Source organism: Pelobates fuscus, chromosome 4, assembly GCF_036172605.1.
Source record: "Pelobates fuscus isolate aPelFus1 chromosome 4, aPelFus1.pri, whole genome shotgun sequence".
Classification (NCBI taxonomy): domain Eukaryota; kingdom Metazoa; phylum Chordata; class Amphibia; order Anura; family Pelobatidae; genus Pelobates; species Pelobates fuscus.
In genome coordinates, this window is record NC_086320.1 from 175,881,570 (window position 1) to 175,902,723 (window position 21,154).

General features: G+C 44.7%; 1 protein-coding gene across 1 annotated transcript in view; it reads right to left on the minus strand.

Annotated features, from left to right (window-relative positions):
* The window catches only part of SERPINB5 (serpin family B member 5), a 68,014-nt gene extending 66,174 nt beyond the window's left edge, over positions 1 to 1,840 (minus strand). Inside the window, exon 1 of the mRNA XM_063451799.1 lies at positions 1,746 to 1,840. The gene's annotated coding sequence lies outside the window, so the exon portion shown is untranslated. The remainder of the gene's footprint in view (positions 1 to 1,745) is intronic.
* Between the last annotated feature and the right edge of the window lie 19,314 nt (positions 1,841 to 21,154).

Sequence of the window (21,154 nt, forward strand, 5' to 3'; positions counted from 1 at the left end):
CCCATTCATTAAAAAGTAAAACATTTTCATAAACCAGGAACTAGCAATTGGCTTAGAGTGTCAGCTGACCACTCTAGTTAATCAGCGGCACCCATGCCTGACGTCAATCTGCACTTCCTGACATTCCATTTCAGAAGCCGAATACCACTGAGCGACTTGGAGATCTGGAGCTGGAGGAAGCCTTTGGGGTTAAACCATTTGAGAGCAGTTTAACCCCTTAAAGGAAAGAGAGCACCCAGGGGCCTCCTGGCATCATAGCATTTTCATTTAGAGAAAGTTGTTAGGAGGACCAGAATGCTCCTTTAATTTGATTTTGACAAACTGTATTCCTGACACCATAGTTGGGGAAAACGCTATTCACCCTGGCTTTATGTGATAATGACTACGCCCCACCCCTTCATGACGCTGTCAAAAAGTGTCCAATGATGTCTGTCATTATAAACAGTCCTACAATGTGCCTGCAGTCTTATTAGTGCAGCACCGGTTTTCAGTCAAGTTTAAAAGTCAATATTTTTAAAGTGAATCCAATTGGATTTTATTTTACTTGTGTTAATGTTTGCCCATTATGAGACTTCAGCTAAAACAATAATGTTGTTTCCAGTAATAATCCCATCTGTAGACATAAACATACACCATAGCAATCTCCATTTCTAAACTTATTTAGTTAAACAAGAAACCACCCCATACATGCTTTTATAGCTCGTGTGCATCAATATCATCTTCCTTTTTAGGAAAATAATTTTCCCATGACTAGTAATAGATAATTACTCTGATGCAACATTGCACAAAATTGAATTTGGTACTTTGCTGAACACAGATTTCAGATATCTTGAGCTGACTCAGCTAAAGCCTGTATGTCTTCACATGTGACTAAAGCGCCTTTGACTGAACATTTGCAATTATAATCTGTTAATGGCCCAATGGGTGTGTCATAATCACAATATATTGTGTATTTTATTATGTATAAGCAACAATATTTCATTAGCAGTAAATCGCACTTGAATATATAATTGGGAGGTGACATGTCAGTACATGTTTAAATGTAGTCAATGTATCAAATGTAGTGAATGGTAATGAATTACAGATCATATTTCAAACTTTAGCCAAAAATATCTGTTTTGAGAAATGTATTCAACTCGACTACAGCTCAAATTTTGTTCTTGCCGTCTAAATTTAGAAATTCACTTTTAATTCACTACAATTTGCCATTAAGTAAATAAATCCCAAAATGTATTCATGCATATTTGTATTATTATTAGTAGTAGTATTCCGCAGAGTTTTACAATATTAGTGACACTATGCAATATAAAAGTAGTGGGTATTAGTATACAGTAGCGTTGTATTTGATCTCCAGTGCACTAGACTAGGATCATATTTCCATTATAATATCAACTCAATTAATCGAGAACCATGTTGTGAGAACATGTAGTTTAGAAGAAGCCCTCCCTGGAGACGCATCCTTGGAGTTGTCGTTTTGCAACAGCTGAAGGTCTACCCTTTGGCCAGCCTTGCTAAGTAATCTAAAGACACTAAAGAGTAAAATCTAGTTTCTTAAGGTATTGCTTTGTTAACATGACTATGTCACAGATAATTTTGTCTATTGTAGATTTGTTACTGGGACAGTATTACTTGTTAATGTAGAAATGGTATTATATATATTGAAAATCTTTTTACATCTTGGCTTTTTATAGTTAAAGCACAAACATACTAAGCGTTAATAGCAATAGTTTGTTAAGACAGCTTACCTATTATTCCCAGCAACACGCAGTCCAGGATGAGAGGTGCAGATTGTGCAGAGACAGATGCCCTTAAGAGTTGAAATAATCTGTAATTTACCTGAGCAGATGTGCCACACCTACAAACATATACAAAGGCATGTATGAGTCAGTTCTTTTCCTACCCTGCAAACGATAAGTATTGGCAGCTTACAAAGAACAGTGCTTGGGTAGTGGCTTGATGTAACTGAGGCCTGCGAAGCAACATGCTCGTGCAAGAAACCAGTTGTTGTTTTTTAGCACAATGTGCTGAACAACATACTATTCAGTCTAGTACACCATTTTGGTTGCTGGGTATTCATATATTCTTAAAAAAAAGATAGTATTTCTCCATGCAAATTAGAAAAAGTTCCTCAATATACAGATTGGAGAGGATATTATCCAATCTTAATTAACCCATTGGGGACCAAACTTCAGTTTGCTGGTTTTGAACTTAAATGGACATTGTAGGCACCCAGACTACTTGAGCTCATTGAAGTGGTCTGGGTACAATGACCCATGTCCCTTAACCCTATTATTATTAACGCCATTTATATAGCGCCAACAGATTCTGTAGCGCTTTACAATATTGTGAGGAGGGATTTAACTATAAATAGTACAATTACAAGAAAACTCACAGTAACCCTACAGTGGTAATTATTGTAGTTTCTGAGAAACTGCAATAATTACCTCTGAGGGTTAACTCCTCCTCTAGTGGATGTGTACCAGACAACCACGAGAGGGACTTCCGGGTGCTTAGACGACTTTTGGTCATCTAAATGTTACTGGAAGTCCTCACGCTATGCATGAGGACTTCCAGTGTCACCAGTATCCCTAGTAAGCATTGATTAATAATTTCATAGGAGAAAAATACTAATTGGCACGCATGCAAATTAGGTCTCCTGATGTCGGCGTCGCAGGAGTGTGGGCAGAGCCTGACCTAGCACTGCGGGGCATCGGTGCTGGATTCAGGTAAGTGACTGAAGGGGTTTTAACCCATTCAGGGCCGCAGGAGGGGGGGATGCAAGAGAGGGGGCACTGTAGGAACCTATAGTGATAGGAAAATGGCTTTGTTTTCCTGGCACTATAGAATCCCTTTAACGACACAATAAAATTGTGTCATTTTTTGCTATGTGTGTTTATTGCACCAACACATCTTACCATTTTTTTTAAAGAGCAAAGAGGGCTTTAATTTAATTTAGTGTGACATGTATACTTTCTCATGTCTAAATATATAAATTCTCATTTATTATAAAAAAAAAAAATAGAAAAAAATGCAAAATAAATAGTAATGCATAATTAGTGCCGTTTAAAGAGTTACTCCTTTTGATTTTTGACTGTCCGGTGTCAGCATGCTGGAGTCAGGTGCCTATTTTGCACAGAATTGATGGAAGCCAGCAGCCTTGCTTATCCCAAAATATCATCCCCCAGTAACAATTCTGCATGCCTCCTCCGCACTAAACATCCTAAGCATTGTTAATAACTTTAACTTCATCTAAATCATGTTAGAAACATTTTGTTTTAAACTTTTTTTTTCAATAAACCCTTAACTAACTCAATACTGAACTATTCCATTTCCCACTATCACCCATCCAAATTAACTAAATCACCAAGAAAAATAAAATGTAATTTTTTTTTTATATTTAACCACTGTTTGTAAAAAAAACAAACAAAAAAAAAATGATCTGTACTTTGATCACTGCAAGCAATGATCACAAGGCAGTGGAAGGGTTAAATTTTATGAAAAGTGGCTAAAAAGTAGGCTTTGTAAAGTAAACACAATGTATTACAAAACGAACCATCTCTCTACTGAGGCTTTAATTACCATAGTGGCTGATGGAGCTGAAGCCAGTTAGGTTCTTCTGATTTGTTAAATATTGAAGATGTTTTCCATTTCCTAAACAGATTATGCCGCTTTTTGCATCCTGGATCTCCTTTACGACATAATATTTTTTTTATTTTATGGCAGGCTATGATTCATACTTACCATGCCTATTTTCAAACATATCCAAAGGATACTTCTTTGACAAAGGTCAACCACCCTCTTTTGAAAAATTTATCAAATGTGAACTTGATGCCTGGAATTTTTATTCTTTTTTATTACTTTTCTGTTTTATTGTGTTATTTACCTTGTGTTTTGCATTTTCATATTTTTCTATAAGTGTACTATTATTCTATTATTTTTCCACAGAATGTTATGTATATTGTTTTATGATAATTCTGTATTGCTGTACATTTTATACCTCTCTTTTTGCATGATTATTACTCATAGCTAAAAAAAACTTTACAAATATTTATATTGGAAAAAAGGTCCATTTTAATTTCTATAAAGTCTCGATAGTGGCATTTTTTTTGACAATTGCTAGTGTTTATTTTTTATTGCAAATGTCTTTAGTGTTAGAAGACAGTGCAACAAAGCTAAGTTTAAACAAGTACATGCAATTCGCACATGCGAAAGGTTACATTGATTCTGTTTCAACAATCTTCATCTAGAGCAGTGGTTCCCAAACTGACAGGCACACAGGAGAGCCGCAAGATATTTTCGTGTGAGATTTCTCCGTCTCCCCTGCTGGCTCTGCAGGTCCGGGGGGGAGGGGGATATGAGATCTACCTCTCCAGCCCGCTAGCAGTGCGACCACAGTACACAGCCAATTCATAGAGTAAAAGCCAAAGAAAAAAGGTTATCTACGGTCTTCCCAAATCCATATGCATATTTAAACAAATTGAGTTTACTTAGTTGCTCCAATGGCAATGAGAGTTTAGCCAACCTGTCACGTCAAGGCAAACCTCTCAGGTGGGTCCTACACTGACTTTTCACCTTGCTTCCTCAAGCTTCTGGGAAAAATATCTCTAATGAGACTGAGAGGGGTATTGTTTTTTATTGTTTTTTAAATTCTTTATTTTTGATCGTGCATGAGAATACAATGCATCCCACATCGCCCCGACGCAAATGCAGGGATTTGTAGAGCATACAATGATACATAGAGAGTAGTAACAGGAACAGTCAGAGATTATATTATGCACAAAATGTTATGTTTAGGGTAGTGTAGATAAGCTCCGCTTGTTCCATTACATGAGGAGGAAAGTTAGTCAGCGGAGAGACAAAGCGGCATATTATAGATATCTGTCTATACTGACTATGTGGCGGATGTGAACAAGACTATACAATTAAGTACATGCTAGGCTGATTAGTGAGGAGGTTAAACATATCTCTTGTCTGACTAGGCATGTTATGGTACTTTTTAGCAGTAAACCAAAATGTTTAAATGTCTATCTGTTCCTGTCCAAATCAATAAAATAAATTGCGTATATACGCTGAAGTAATTAAGTCTGACACACAAGGTTCAGGTTAAAATAACTTCGAGAAAATTTATTGGCAAGTGATTAAAAAGCGGACGCGCAGGTCCTTTTAAGAGACATTTTACGTCATCATTGATTATTAGAATATCAGCAAATAAACATCATTAATTGGATTAATTGTTAAGTGTCGGGATTAGTGTCCACCTATCAATATTATTAATTGGCTTGAAAACTAAGTGGTTAGTCCCGTGTCCACCCACCAAGAGGTGGGATTGTTCTGGACACGGGTGGGGGACAAGGGGTCTTGAGCGTCATTTTACACGGTCGGTGATCTCAGGCCTCGTGGCCAGGTGCAAGGTCTCTTATGAATAGAACATTTCATTACTACTGTGTTCTCATGGCCTTCAAACTATACTATGTTGCAAATCTAAGGAAAAGTCAGCAATTTCTGTGTTAATCATGTCTTTATAGAAAATACAGTCTTTGTTCTATTGTATTAGATGTGCTGGGAAATTCTGTCATGTAAGGTAGTTTTAAAATGAACAAGTTAGGTTATGAGGACAAAATGGAGTATTGAAGAAGTCAGGTTAGGAGGACAAAATGGAGGATTGTCACAGTATGAAGTTAAAATGGAGTTAGTGCAATAATTGAATACAAGTACAATAAGGTTTTTTAAATAATCCCACATCAGTCCCCCCTATGAAATGTTAGATTCTAAGAGATAAAACTTTATTAAGTTAGTACCAGGAAGACGTGTTAACCCAAAGGCACAGAAACCCCGTGGCCGCTAGCTTGGTGTTAATGCAAAGTGCAAGACTGTCCCTAGATCTGACCCTAATAGGCTAACTCATCCGTCAGTATGGCTCTCGAACACTTCACACCCACGGGTATCCCATGGCAGCTAACCCACCACTTCTCCGCACGGGGCCTTTACCATTCACTGACAGATGCTGTCCCTGAGCTAGTCCCTTCCTAGAATTCCTGCACTTTATCAACAAAAGGGATTGTTTGCAACGGCAGACAGGGTGAGTTGATGTCTTGGAAATCTTGGTCATCAACTTCGAGATGGGTGAAAGTGGGTGCCGCTTGGTCAACAGTCTTCATGAGGGATTTTCTCAGACATGGGAGGATACAACAAAAGAGAAGAGCAAAGATAAAAAGAAAAATTAGTATAGCCATACCAATATGCATTAAAGCCTTTTGCCATCCTGTCATCCAACCAAACCATCTTTCCCAGGGATCTTGTATCCCAGAATTCCTTTTCAACTCTATAGACAGGTCATTTAATTTCTCTATGGCTAATGTAACTTTACCATTAGGGCCTGTGTTTTCTGGGATATAGGTACAACATGTCAAGGTGTCGGGCAAAATTTTACAAACCCCTCCTTTTTCGGCTAAGATCATATCTAGGGCCATTCTATTCTGGAAAGCCATTTGGGATGTGGCCTGCAATTGTTCGGCCAATCCCTGGAGGGCGTCTCTGGTATAATTAACAAAACGCTGTTGATTATAATAAATGTAATTTATCCAATTTAAATTCTTGTTTGTGGTAACTATGGCAAAAAGTGATTCAAATCCTGCAGCAACTTCATCTCTTGCTTTAAATTCATTGGGTACCCCCCTAGGCACCCCAATAGCATCAATATAAACATGAGGATCAAAACTTCCTTTCACTGGGGCGTCACGCTTAACCTTAGTGTGTCTGGACTCATGGGTGACGAGGTGTGTGTCAGAGATGATATGTATAGGCATAATAGCTTTAGCCAAAGTACACTCCCCCCACCACTCCTTGTCCATTCTGGATCTCAGCTGTAAATCCCCACACAACCAGTAGATGTCCCCTAATGACCTGGTGTGAAACTGCAACAAGTTCATAGAGACACTCCTGTAGGTAGCACAATACCCCTTAGAGAAGTTACCCAAGAATTTACCAATTCCATCATAATTAGCATAACAAGTGTAATTACCTTTATACACGGTAATACCATCTGGGGGTTTGACATCCTTGGTTAGGAGAGGATACTCCTTTGTCCATGCAATACATATGGACCTGTTAAAATCATAGTGATAGGCAAAAAGGCTTAAAACACATTCCTCTATATCTACTGGCAGGATTAGAGGTACAGTACCCAGGTGAGGCCGGGCACCACCACACACATAGCATGCAGTCTTATTATGCTTATTAGCATTATATTTCATCCATTCTAACCATAAATTTACATCATTAAAACCTGTTTCAGCGGCCATGGTATCTTCAAAGGTGGGGTTTGCAATGGCCATCATGTCTTGAAAGGTCTGGATATGAGGTTTTAATGGGTTAGGGACCATGTGGGTGGCCCCTTGCCACTCAGAAGAGTTGCACATATCTTTTAAGAAGAAATGCCCTAATTTACGGTAGGAACCCTTTTTCCAATACATTCCCATCACATACTGGTCTGCATCCGTTGGGCTTGGATGCTCAATGTTAAGGATTAATTTCATTGGTGTACCCCCCCCAGGCTTTCTCAAAGTCATTCTCTGGAGAAGGGATCTACCTTGATCATCTACTTTAGATAAGGCACTTTTTGGTTTGTAACCCCAGGCAGGCCCGGCATTCCATCCCGCCGCCCCCCAATGATTACAATTGTGCCCCCATTGTTTGTCAACTACACAAACATATGGATCTTTTGAATGAGGGATATCTCGGTAAATACTCTGGATTTGTGATGTGGGGAACGGGCATTCTACGATATCACAATAGTCAAAGGTGTAAGTAGCCACATGGGTGCATGATGAATTATACCAGAAGGTATACCCACTAATATCTTTGGTGATGGCTACTTGTTGGGCCTTCATAAGGCTGATTAAGGAGAAGGTGTACCAGAGGTACATGCTTGTGCGGTATCTGCTTCCTCAGGGGCTGGAGATTTCTTGCAGTGGGAAGCGTGGATCCAATTTGGCCTACCGGCCAGTTTGACGGAGGTTGCGGTAATCAGGAGAACTTGGAATGGACCGTCAAATCTTGGTTCCAGGGTATTTTTCCGCACAAACTTCTTGACCAGAACCCAATCTCCGGGAAGCAGGTTATGGGTACCTGTATCCAGTTCGGGATCTGGAATTGAAGAGAAAACTTGGGCATGTATTTTGTTTAAGGCACTTGCAAGTTCAGTTACATAATCTACTAAAACATCTGATTGGAGCTGTAACTGTTGCGGATAATAACAACCTAGTCTGGGTGCTGTCCCAAATAGAATTTCATATGGGGACAGTGAATGCTTCCCTCTAGGTGTGTGCCTAACACTAAATAAAGCTATTGACAGGCTTTCTGGCCAGGGCATCTTGGTTTCTTGTGATATTTTTAACATTCTGGCTTTTAGAGTGCCATTCATGCGCTCTACTTTACCACTACTTTGTGGGTGGTAAGGGGTGTGGAAGGCTAGGGTCACCCCTAGAGCAGTCCAAATTTCTTTGGTCACTGTTGCTGTGAAGGCTGGGCCTTGATCACTTTCAATGACTTCTGGGAGTCCAAACCTACATACTATCTCTGTAAGTAGGCGTTTTGCGGTTGTTTTTGCAGTGATATTGGCCACTGGGTAGGCCTCTGGCCATCCTGAGAACATGTCCACTATGACTAGTGCATATTCATGGGGCCCCCTCTTGGGCATTTGGATGTGGTCAATTTGAATTCGCTGGAAGGGGTACATGGGCTTTGCCAGGTGTTTTGCAGGCACCTTGATTGGTCTTCCTGGATTGCATTTTGCACAAATGACACAGGCCTTACAGAAGCTGCTAATCAATGTTGTGATTCCGGGTGCTTCATAATACTTCTGTATGAGGGCGGCCATCAATTCCTTTGACAGGTGTGCAGGCCCATGTGCCCATTGGACAACTGCTGGGTATAGATTTCTTGGAAGACAAAATTTCCTTTCGTTTTCCATTTTTGGATTTCTTCAGGAGTGACGGCAGCTTGCTGTTCTCGCAAAATTCGCAAGTCAGTAGGAAGAGTTTGCAGAGCAAAGATAGGGACTTCTTCTTCTTCTTGTCCGGACACTTCTTCATCCACTTCCTGCAGATCCCTGGCTGCTAGCTTAGCAGCCTGGTCAGCCAAATGGTTGCCCCTTGCTTCATCTGTATCCAATTTCCCATGGGCCTTTACCTTCAAAACGGCCACTTCTTCAGGGAGTAGGAGGGCATCCATTAGCTCCTTGATTGCAGTACTATGTTTGACTGGTGTACCGGCGGTGGTAAGAAATCCTCTTGTCTTCCAAATGAGGCCGAAGTCATGTGCCACACCCAGAGCATATCTTGAATCTGTATAGATGTTGGCACGTTTTCCTTCAGAAATTTTACATGCTGAGGTCAGAGCCTGTAATTCAGCTTCTTGCGCAGACATTGCTGGCGGTAAGGATGATGATTTGATAACTTCGTCTGTTGTGGTTACGGCATATCCTGTATGATATCTTCCTTCTTCATCGGCATATCTTGAGCCGTCCACAAACAGGGTAAAATCTGGATCTTGTAATGGATTCTCATGCACAGTTGGTAGGTGCACTGTCTCCATCTTCATCTGTTCAAAACAGTCATGAGGTGTTTCGGGGTCATAATCATTCACTATGACCAGATCTTGAAATTCCTTTTCTAGGAAGTGGCGTGGCCATGCTTCCAGAAGGTCAGTTGTTGGGTATTTGACAATACCATTCTCCTGTAGCTGTTCTTCATCCATGGTGGCCCATAGCTTTGCCATGGGCCCAAGATCATTCCATGATCTTGTCTTCAATTTGGTAACAGGAATATGCGGGATAGCAGTATCCCAATGGCGGTAGAGGTAGTTAAGTTGTTGAGGTAGTTGGATCAAGACCATGCTATTGCCTTCAGAGTCACAATAGAAATCTTGAGCCGTGAGCTTCACATCAGTCCAGTGGTAAAGCTCATCTTCATAGCAAGGTTCGGGAGTAATGTCTGGTTTGTACCACATGGTACAGAAGGCGTAATCTGGGCCTTCACAGAGAGGCTTCTCATCTTCATAAAATGTTAAATGTGGATGCATGACTTTCTTGATACATCCACAAAGTAGGTAAATGTAGGTTTCATCTGTGATAAATCCATAATAGGTACCCCCCTCAGGGAGTGGAAGAAGAGTGGATGGGTTAAGAACTTGACATCTTTGGATGGAAATGTTGTCAGGTAGAAGAAGATGGCACTGGAGGCGTAGGTGGCTGGCTGGAGACACGTGCTTGAGCTGGACTTGGTTGATGATGGCAGAAATGTCATGAGGAGCCAAAACAACCAGAGGGTGGCCAAGGACCAGGTCTGAGGTTCTTTCTATGAGCTCTCTTGCAGCAAAAACAGCCCTGAGACAGGAAGGAGTCCCTCTGGCCACAATGTCCAGTTGACATGAGAAATATCCAATAGGCCTCTGGCGGCCTCTTAAGACATTAGTTTGGGTGAGAACTCCTGTTGCGTGGCCTTGTCTTTCAGAGACAAATAACTTGAAAGGTTTTGAGTAGTCAGGTAGGCCCAAGGCAGGAGCAGAAGCAATGGCACGTTTGAGAGCATTGAAATTGTCCAGAGCTTCATTAGGCAAACAGAAAGGGTCAGACTTAAGTGCGTCATAGAGAGGCTGCATGAGCAGGGAGGCTTCTGGGATCCATGCTCTGCAGTAGGAAATGAGGCCTAGGAAGGCATGGAGAGACTTTGAAGTCCTTGGGGTTGGAATATCCAGTACAGCTCTCACCCGGTCCCGGGTAAGATGTCTGGTACCTTGAGATAGGCAATGTCCAAGGAAAATTACTGAGGGTTGGCAGAACTGTAGCTTGATGAGCGAAGCTTTGCATCCTTGTTCTGCCAAATAACAAAGCAGACTAATTGAGCACTTTTCAGTAGTGGGTATATCATCTCCACAGAGCAGCAGATCATCCACATACTGGAGCAGAACAACTTCTGGGTGCTCAGCTTGCCATGGGTCAAGGATGGTGGCCATGGCCTTTGCAAATTGGCTTGGTGAATTTTGTGCCCCTTGGGGCATGACAGTCCAGGTATATTGTTGCATTTCATGGGTGAAAGCAAACAGGTATTGGCAGGATGGGTCCAGTGGAACACTGAAAAAAGCATTTGCTAGGTCAATGACTGTGAAAAATTTTGCGGATGGTGGGACTCCAGAGAGCAGAGTATGGGGATTTGGTACAAGAGGGGTGTCCAGGACGGTAGCTTCATTAACAGCACGGAGATCCTGAACCATCCTGTACTTCTCAGGCTCACCTTTTGGAGTTTTCTTTTTCACAGGGAATAATGGGGTGTTGCATTCAGATTTACATTTCACTAGAGCACCCTTTTCTAAGAGTGCCTTGATGTGGGTAGAAATGGCAGCAGCCTGTGCTGGTTTTAATGGATATTGTGGTTTTCTTGGTAACTTAGCTCCTGGAATAAGCTTTACCACCACAGGGGGAACATTTAGGTGACCTATGTCCTCTGGGCCTGAGGACCATAACTTGGCGGGCACCTGTGTTTTTAATGCCTCTGGGAAATTGGACCTTAATTCTGCTGCTTTCTCACGGGGCTTTTCTAAATGCAGCATTAGAGGCAAGGAGCACAAGGCTGAGGTGTCTGATTCAGATAGGGGTGTGGACATTTCTACTTGCCCATCCGGGGTGAAGGTGATAGATGCTTGCAGGCGTGAGAGAACATCAGCACCTAACAGGTTAATTGGGCATGTGGAGGATACCACAAAGCGAGCCAGCAGGCTGGAGCCAACTCGGAGTGGAGTTGTTAAAGGGCTATGTCTCGGCTGGCCATCCACTCCAACACAAGAGACATCAATATTTGACAAAAAGGATGGGTCTGGCAGGTCTTGCTCTCGCAGAACACTACGGGCTGCACCTGTGTCAACTAGGAATGTGGTAGGGTGGCCTTCAATGGGCAAAGTCACTGTGGCAAGTGGCCCCCCCTTATCCCCTGTAGACACTGCCATTACAGGGGTTACAGACACAGGCTTGCCAATTTCCTAATCATCGGGTTCCTCAATTATCGGAACCTCTTTCTCGGCTTTGGGGGCCGGGGCAGGCCTGGATGGTTTTCTTGGCTCTCTCTTGGGTTCTGGGCAGTCACTTTTAAAATGTCCTTTGGCTTTACAATTAAAGCAGAAACCATCCTCTGGTTTGGTGCCCCTGGGGACAGGGGTACTGCGTGATACCATAAGAGGGGCAGAGCTTGGCCTTCTGGGGGTCTGGGCAGATTCTAAGCCCCTAGCAACCAAAAGTAGGGTATCCAGGGAAACAACCTTATATTCAGGGCGTGCAGCAATGATTCCCTTGCGTATATAGTCTTTAACACCTTGGACAAACGCACCTGACAGCATTTGTGAATGAATCTTGTCAGTAAGATCAAACCCCAAATCTGTAAACATTTGATACAGTCTTGCATGAAACCTTTCCACTGATTCTCCTTTATCTTGAATAACATCAGTAAGGCCAGCAGCCTGATCTGCAAGTTTGTCCTTAGCCCATTCTCTCAATTGGGTGCAAAAAGTTACCCCAGAGGGGTAATCAACATCGCTGCTGAGCAGATCTGTACTGAGGTGTCGGGCCATGCTTGGCCAATATGCATCCCCTGCTTTAATAGCACAAATGCTCAGTAGATCACGCCATGCGGCTGAATAAGTCTTTTGAATTTGAACTATCCCTCGGTAGAAGGGCATAGGCTGTTTTTCTGGGTCAGGGAGTGATTTCATTAGAGCACTAGCTTGAGTGGGATTGAAAGCAACATATTTAGGAGGGGCCCGTTCTCCCCGACCCTTGTGGCCGAAGGGATCATCGATAGAACGATGAGTTGGGGCTCCTGCAGCAAGCTCCGATGAGACATGGGACACCCTGTCCATCTCGTCATCATCGAATTCTATGATATTGGCTCTCCTGCGCGGTGCAGGGCCCGCATGAGGTGAAAGGATCGGTGGTTGGGATTGAGCCCCAGATGCAGGGGTGGCTAGCGAGTCATAACCTGGGGACAGGTAGTCACCGGGGATTACCGGCATCAGGGCTGAACTGGGGGCCGCCATATTGGAGGCGGGGAAAGGAGTTGCTTCAGGATTAAGGGAAGAAGCGGCGGCCATGTTTGATATGGGTACTTCCGGGGCAGACTGAGCCGGACTGGGCATGACCGGAACTTGGGGAGTGGCTTGGGGAAAGGGAGGGTAACCAGGGTAGGGCAGGGCCATGGGATATGGGAAGGGGTAGGGCCAGGCAGGGGAGGGCAAAAGAGTAGGGTGGGCAGGTACGGTTAAGGAGGTAGGATATTGGACTGGGGCGGAGCTGGTTATGGGAGGAGTCAGGACGGGATTAGTGGGGATGGATGCAGAAAGAGGAGTAGCAGCAAGGGAAGGAGGGGTAGTTAGTTGGGCGGGTGCTGATGGAAGGGGATTAACCATGGAGAGGGATTGCAGGGAGGAGGTGGCAGATGAGATGTTAGGAATAGGCATAGAAGGGAGCGTGGGGATGGCTGAGGATGATGGGACCGTTAGAGAAGGGGAAGGGGTAAAGAAAGATCCGTCAGAATTCAGGACCGGGCAGACAGGGGAGGTGATGGGATGGGATTCGGGAGGATTGGGAGTGGGGAACATGGTCAGCTGGCTATCACCTATGGCTGACTGAACCTTGGGGATAGACATCCCCTGGGCGCCATTTTGGGGCGCTGGCTGAGGGTTAACCCCAGCAACACAATTTTTATGATACACAAACAATTTCACACCTTTGTGATTTATCTCTTCCTCAACCCAACCTTCTAACTGAATAGCCTTCGCCACTCTGTACCATGCTTCAGCAGTCTTTAATAAATCATTATCTGCAAGCTTGCCTTTCATTTCTGCTAGTAACTTGCGCCAACTTTCTGGTTGCAATCTTCCACATGTCGGTACAGCAATTTTACATACTTTTGCAATCTTTTCAACACCTTTTACCATCTCTTCACCCTCTCTGTTCTCTACTAAATCACATGCTAACCAGCCCTTACTGGGCTTATCTAAATCCTGTCCCATAGTCCCTTTACCCCTATACCAGCGTCCTAGATATAGAGAGAGAGAAGGAAAATTGAACAGGAACGTCTACAATGCTCGACTGCCACCTGAGAATCGTGGGACTTTCCCAGGTGCGTCTTCCCAAAACGTAGACTAGTCACTGAATCCGCCTACCCGGGGTGGTAGACACGGATTGGAGCGAGGTGAGAAGTGTGTGACCAATCACTTCTCTTTTAAGAGGAATGGGAGTGGATAGTATAATAATATAGAAAGTGTAGGAAAGATGAAAGGCAAGGAAAAATCCTTAGAGACAGACACAGGAGTACATGAGACTCCTCATTAAACAAACAAGACAACAATACAGTTGAAATACAGTGCATGCATCACAGTTCAAATAAAACCAACAGTAATTCCTTTCCTTTACTCGTGTGCTTACTCCAAAGTCACCTCCCTCAATCCCGTAGTATCTTACTACCAACGGCCAAGGATAACAGCTATCACCGGTCCGAAATCCATATGCCTCCCTCGACACAGCAGCCCACTAATAGTGTCTGCGCTACCCTCACCCCTGTAGTGCCCCTATAAAAACCCACTTTATAAGTCCCACTACTCCGTGGTGATGAAGACAGCAATGCCTGCCCGAATTCACACACCACAAAAATAAAAATTGGAATAGCTCCAGCTCAGCGCTCAAAGCTGGAGGGTACCACCACTCTGCAAGCAGAGTAACGTGCACAGAGAAGCTAGCTAGGCTATCAAAGTGACACAAGAAGGATCCCCAGGAAACTATGAGTCTACACAATCTCCACAGATCCAACACACCTCTTTTTCCCTACAGCCCCAGCCACGAGGCTCCTAAAAGAGTTAAACAGGAAAAGATGACCCCCAGGAACACATCCACAGGTCAACCCCCCTTTTTCCCTACAACCACAGCACCGTGGTTCCTAAAAGGGGTAAAACAGGCAACAGAAGACCCAGGCAAATCCCCTCAGGTCCACCCCCCTTTATCCCAAAAGGGGTAAAATACAAACAGATAGACAGATATACTGAAGACCCAGGCAAGTCCCCTCAGGTCCACCCCCCTTTATCCCAAAAAGGGGAAAACAAGCAAGACAGAACCCCAGGCAAATCCCCTGCAGGTCCACCCCCCCTTTATCTCAAAATGGGGAAACAGGCAAACAATTCAAACACAATTCAAACACACCCAGGCAACAGATAGACTAAAATGCAGGTAAACAAGTGAGTAACGAGACACCGGGCAAGATATTACCTGTCTTTGATGTCCTCCCGGGAAGCAGTCACAGACACGTGGACGGGTCAATCAAAGGGGCCGGAACATACCGGTGGCTCTGCAGAAGTCTCTACCGTGTACCTGGAGGTGATCAATCTCCTTTCCTTCCCCCTGGATTCCTCCGTCCACCCTTGTCTTCCTTAGGACGGCTCACCGGCCGGACATAGCCCGATGCCCCACGTTGGGCGCCAAGTTGTTATGGTACTTTTTAGCAGTAAACCAAAATGTTTAAATGTCTATCTGTTCCTGTCCAAATCAATAAAATAAATTGCGTATATACGCTGAAGTAATTAAGTCTGACACACAAGGTTCAGGTTAAAATAACTTCGAGAAAATTTATTGGCAAGTGATTAAAAAGCGGACGCGCAGGTCCTTTTAAGAGACATTTTACGTCATCATTGATTATTAGAATATCAGCAAATAAACATCATTAATTGGATTAATTGTTAAGTGTCGGGATTAGTGTCCACCTATCAATATTATTAATTGGCTTGAAAACTAAGTGGTTAGTCCCGTGTCCACCCACCAAGAGGTGGGATTGTTCTGGACACGGGTGGGGGACAAGGGGTCTTGAGCGTCATTTTACACGGTCGGTGATCTCAGGCCTCGTGGCCAGGTGCAAGGTCTCTTATGAATAGAACATTTCATTACTACTGTGTTCTCATGGCCTTCAAACTATACTATGTTGCAAATCTAAGGAAAAGTCAGCAATTTCTGTGTTAATCATGTCTTTATAGAAAATACAGTCTTTGTTCTATTGTATTAGATGTGCTGGGAAATTCTGTCATGTAAGGTAGTTTTAAAATGAACAAGTTAGGTTATGAGGACAAAATGGAGTATTGAAGAAGTCAGGTTAGGAGGACAAAATGGAGGATTGTCACAGTATGAAGTTAAAATGGAGTTAGTGCAATAATTGAATACAAGTACAATAAGGTTTTTTAAATAATCCCACATCAGGCAGAGAGTAAGTGGTTGCATTATGTGCGAGACTTAAACTATATTCTTGGTAGCTTAGAGCCCAAAATAATAAAAATAAAAGAAAGCATCAACAGATGAAATTGCACTTTAGGATTTTCCACCCTAGGTGGACCCCATACCAGCAAGATGATAATCAATGGCTGTATACCATGAGACATGAGACCCGTCTAAATACAATAAAAATTACTAAAGAGGGACAAAGGCCTGGAAACTGCTGTGATAGTTGTAGTCAAGTTAGGTGTCAGTGTGGTAGAGTTATAGTCCCCATGTGGTTAACTTGCGTTTCAGTTGGGTGCCTGCCTTGGACGGGAGAGAAATCCCAATAGCCATGCCGTTCGCCGGGTGCAACATCACAACTGCAGGTGTTAAAGTCCTTGTGTTTCAGCCCCACACGGTGATCTGGGCGGCACGGCAGGTAAGGCTGAGACGCTGGAGCGTTGTCTTACTCTGTGAGTTGTATCTCTGGGCATGCTTGGTTGGTAGTCTGCAGGTGCCGTCCTCCGCTGGTCGCGTTTGATGCTGCTCCACCACAGCTTGGCTTGTCCCGGGACCCGACCCTGGGCAGTGGGGTCTTAGCAGGTACTCGCCGGTTCCCGTTCAGCCTGCGCCGGCAGTCCACCAGTGTGAGGTGAAGTGAGGTGGGTGCATCCATCTTCCCTCTTACATGGTTGGCTCGACATGCGGTCTCCACCATTTTGGAAGTGGCCTCTGAGCTCTGGGTCAGCCCTGCTACTGCTCGGAGTGCCGGTGTTATTGCACGCAGATGGGCCACGGGGTGGGGACCGGGATCACCCCCCCAGTCCATAGGGTGGAGCGGGGAGGACAGGGCCAAATCCACCCAGCCTTGTGCTTCTGCTGTGCCGCTGGTTGTCAGGATAGCAGGGCAGTGGCCGTCTTCCTTGCTCACCGCCCGAGCGGTCCTCATCATGGATGACGGGGAGCGCCCCTCCAAGGGACTAGAAATTTACAGCAAGCCTCTCCTCAGAACCAGGGTGGCTTCTTGCACTGGGTCACAGCTGCCAGTCGTCAGGTAGGTATTAAGTCACTTTTTTAAGGCTAAAACTGGAAAAGATTGTGTGACCGTTTAGCATGGCGGACCGGCCCCGCCCCCTGAGAGAAGTATTTTTATAAACCCCTACATGCTTATCAACCCTTAGTAATGAAAACATGGGTTGGGCGGCAGCTGTGTGATACAAAAGTATATATTAATTGAAAAAAAAAAAAAGTATATATTTATTTGCCCTCCTACCCCCACAACTACTCCCCCATATGCACACACGGCCCCCCCCATACACTCACACACTGATCCCCAACATACTACATCCTTCACAAACACAATACACCCCGCACCCTTCATACAACCTGCCCCCCCACACACTGTACCCCTCACGCACAAACTGCCTCACAAACACACACACACTGCACCCAACGTACACACACTGCACCCCTCACACACTACATCCTTCACAAACACAATACACCCCGTACACTCACTGCACCCTACACATGCACACACACACTGCACCCCTCACAAACACGCACACTACACTCCTCGTGCACACACACATAGCTCCCTTCACATACACACACCTATTGCACCCCTCAGACACACACCTATTGCACCCCTCAGATGCACTACTGCCCCTATCCCCTACTACAGCCCCTATCCTGGCAGATCCCAGGTAAGTTGTCAAACTGTTGCTCCCGGTCCCCACTGGACATTCTGGGGCTATAAGCACTGTTCCTACCCTCTGCTAAGCATAAAAAAGGCGGCGGCACCTCGTGAGTTTGGAGCTATAAGATGGCGACTGCTGCTATGCCAGACATCTCAATTGCCACAGAGTGGCTTAGTTAACTCCTCTCTGCAATGCTTGGAAGAGGTCTTTCAGAGATTATGTCTGAGGATCCTAGAGCACGAGCAAGTTACCCTAGCTGAGTGGAAGATGGCTCTGGAGAGACAGGAGCAACCAGAGTAGAGCGTACCTCCTACGGGCAAAGCTCACAAGCAAGCACATACTTACTACACTGTGCATGCAATATTAGAGCTAATTGAAGCTCTGGAAAGTGTTCTATTGTCACTGTATTTATATCTACTGCATTTCTTACAGTGGCGTACATACCGGGGTCGCGGCTGTGACCGGGCCCGGCCCACCAGGTGTCACCCGGCTCACCGCACTGATATCGGAGCCGGAATATGACGTCATATTCCGGCTCTGGTATCAGTACGCAGCGCACAAGGGAGCTGAACAGGGAGCACTCAGGGGAGAGTGCTCCCTCGCACGCGCGCCAGCCTGCCCACCCGGTGACCGGCTGTTAGTGTGTGTGTTAGTGTTAGTGTGTATGTGTGTGTGTGTGTTAGTGTGTGTGTGTTAGTGTTAGAGTGTATGTGTGTGTGTGTTAGAGTGTGTGTTAGTGTTAGAGTGTGTGTGTGTGTTAGTGTTAGAGTGTGTGTTTGTGTGTTAGTGTTTTTTTGCTAGTGTTAGTGGGTTAGTGTTAGAGTGTGAGTGTTAGAGTGTGTGTGTGTTAGTTTTTTTGCTAGTGTTAGTGTGTGTGTTAGTGTTAGAGTGTGAGTGTGTGTGTGTTAGAGTGTGTGGGTGTTAGTGTGTGTGTGTCAAGAGTGTGTGTGAGTGTTAGTGTGTGTGTTAGTGTGTGTGTGTTAGCATGTGTGTGTTAGAGTGTGTTTGTGTTAGAGTGGGTGTTAGTGTTAGAGTGAGTGTGTTTGTGTTAGAGTGTGTGTTAGTGTTAGAGTGTGTGTGTTAGAGTTAGAGTGGGTGTGTGTGTTAGAGTGTGTGTGTGTGTTAGTGTGTGTGTGTGTGTGTTAAGATTGTGTGTGTGTTAGTGTGTGTGTGTTTAGAGTGTGTGTGTGCTAGAGTGCGTGTGTGTGTTAATGTGTGTGTTAGTGTGAGAGTGTGTGTGTATGTGTGTTAGAATGTGTGTGTGTCAGGGGCGTATTAGCCGCGAGGCAAACAAGGCATTTGCCTTGGGCGGCATTTTCCAGGGGGCGGCAAAAAACGCCGCCCCCAAATGCCCAAGGCAAATGTCTTGTTAGCCTTGCGGCTAACAGACATGCTGGGCTGGTTGGTGGGCGGCCGGCGAGGGAGCTCTTCCCCTGAGCTCTCTGCTCAGCTCCCTCGCGCGCCGCCCGCAGAGTGAGACTGGGCGCCGGAATATGACGTCATATTCCGGCTCCGCCTCCCAGCCTCACTCTGCGGGCGGCGCGCGAGGGAGCTGAGCAGAGAGCTCAGGGGAAGAGCTCCCTCGCCGGCCGCCCAGCCTGCCCGCCAGTGCCGTCCTGCAGCCACTGGACCACCAGGGAATGGGAGAACCCTCCCACCCCCAGCATTCCCAAAGGTAGGGGGGGGGAGTAAATAAAAAAAAAAAAAATGTGTTAATGTGAGTGTGTGTGTGTGTGTCTCTGACTGTGTGTGTCTCTGACTGTGTGTGTCTGTTAGTGTGTCTGTTAGTGTGTGTGTGTCTGTTAGTGTGTCTGTGACTGTGTGTGTCTGTGACTGTGTGTGTGTCCGACAGTGTGTGTGTCTGTTAGTGTGTGTGTCTGTTAGTGTGTGTGTCTGTTAGTGTGTGTTTGTAAGTGTGTGTCCGACTGTGTGTGTTTGTTAGTGTGTGTGTCAGACTGTGTGTGTTTGTTAGTGTGTGTGTCTCACTGTGTGTGTCTGTTAGTGTGTGTGTCTCACTGTGTGTGTGTCCGACTGTGTGTTTTTGTAAGTGTGTGTCCGACTGTGTGTGTTTGTTAGTGTGTGTGTCAGACTGTGTGTGTTTGTTAGTGTGTGTGTCTCACTGTGTGTGTCTGTTAGTGTGTGTGTCCGACTGTGTGTGTGTTTGTTAGTGTGTGTGTCCGACTGTGTGTGTTTGTTAGTGTGTGTGTCCGACTGTGTGTGTTTGTTAGTGTGTGTCTCACTGTGTGTGTCTGTTAGTGTGTGTGTGTCCGACTGTGTGTGTTTGTTAGTGTGTGTGTCTCACTGTGTGTGTCTGTTAGTGTGTGTGTCCGACTGTGTGTGTGTTTGTTAGTGTGTGTGTGTCTGTGTGTGTGTCCGACTGTGTGTGTTTGTTAGTGTGTGTGTGTCCGACTGTGTGTGTTTGTTAGTGTGTGTGTCTCACTGTGTGTGTCTGTTAGTGTGTGTGTCCGACTGTGTGTGTGTTTGTTAGTGTGTGTGTGTCCGACTGTGTGTGTTTGTTAGTGTGTGTCTCACTGTGTGTGTCTGTTAGTGTGTGTCTCACTGTGTGTGTCTGTTAGTGTGTGTGTGTCCGACTGTGTGTGTGTGTGTGTCCGACTGTGTGTGTCCGACTGTGTGTGTCTGTTAGCTAGTGTATGCATATCTGTCAGTGAATGTGTGTGTATTTAGAAGGCGGGGCAGGGGGGAAGGGACGGGTGGGGGTGGCGCGCGCGCGCGGGGGGGTGTCTGAGTTTTGTCCTGCCTAGGGCAGCACAAAACCAAGATACACCACTGGTGTGTGTGTGTGTGTTAGAGTGTGTTAGAATGTGTGTGAGTGTGTTAGTGTTAGAGTGTGTTAGTGTTAAAGTGTGTGTGTGTGTATTTTAAGATTGTGTGTTAGTTTTAGAGAGTGTGTGTGTGTGTTAGTGTTAGATTGTGTTAGTGTTAAAGTGTGTTAGTGTGTGTGTGTTTTAAGAGTGTGTGTGTGTTAGTGTTAGAGAGTGTGTGTGTGTGTTAGTGTGTGTGTGTGTTAGAGTGTGTGTGTGTGTGTTAGTGTTTGTGCGTCTGTTAGTGAGTCTGTTTGGTGTCTGTTAGTGAGTGTGTGTCTGTCAGTAAATGTGTGTGTCTGTTAGCTAGTGTGTATGCGTCTGTTCGTGAGAGTGTGTGTGTCTTCAGC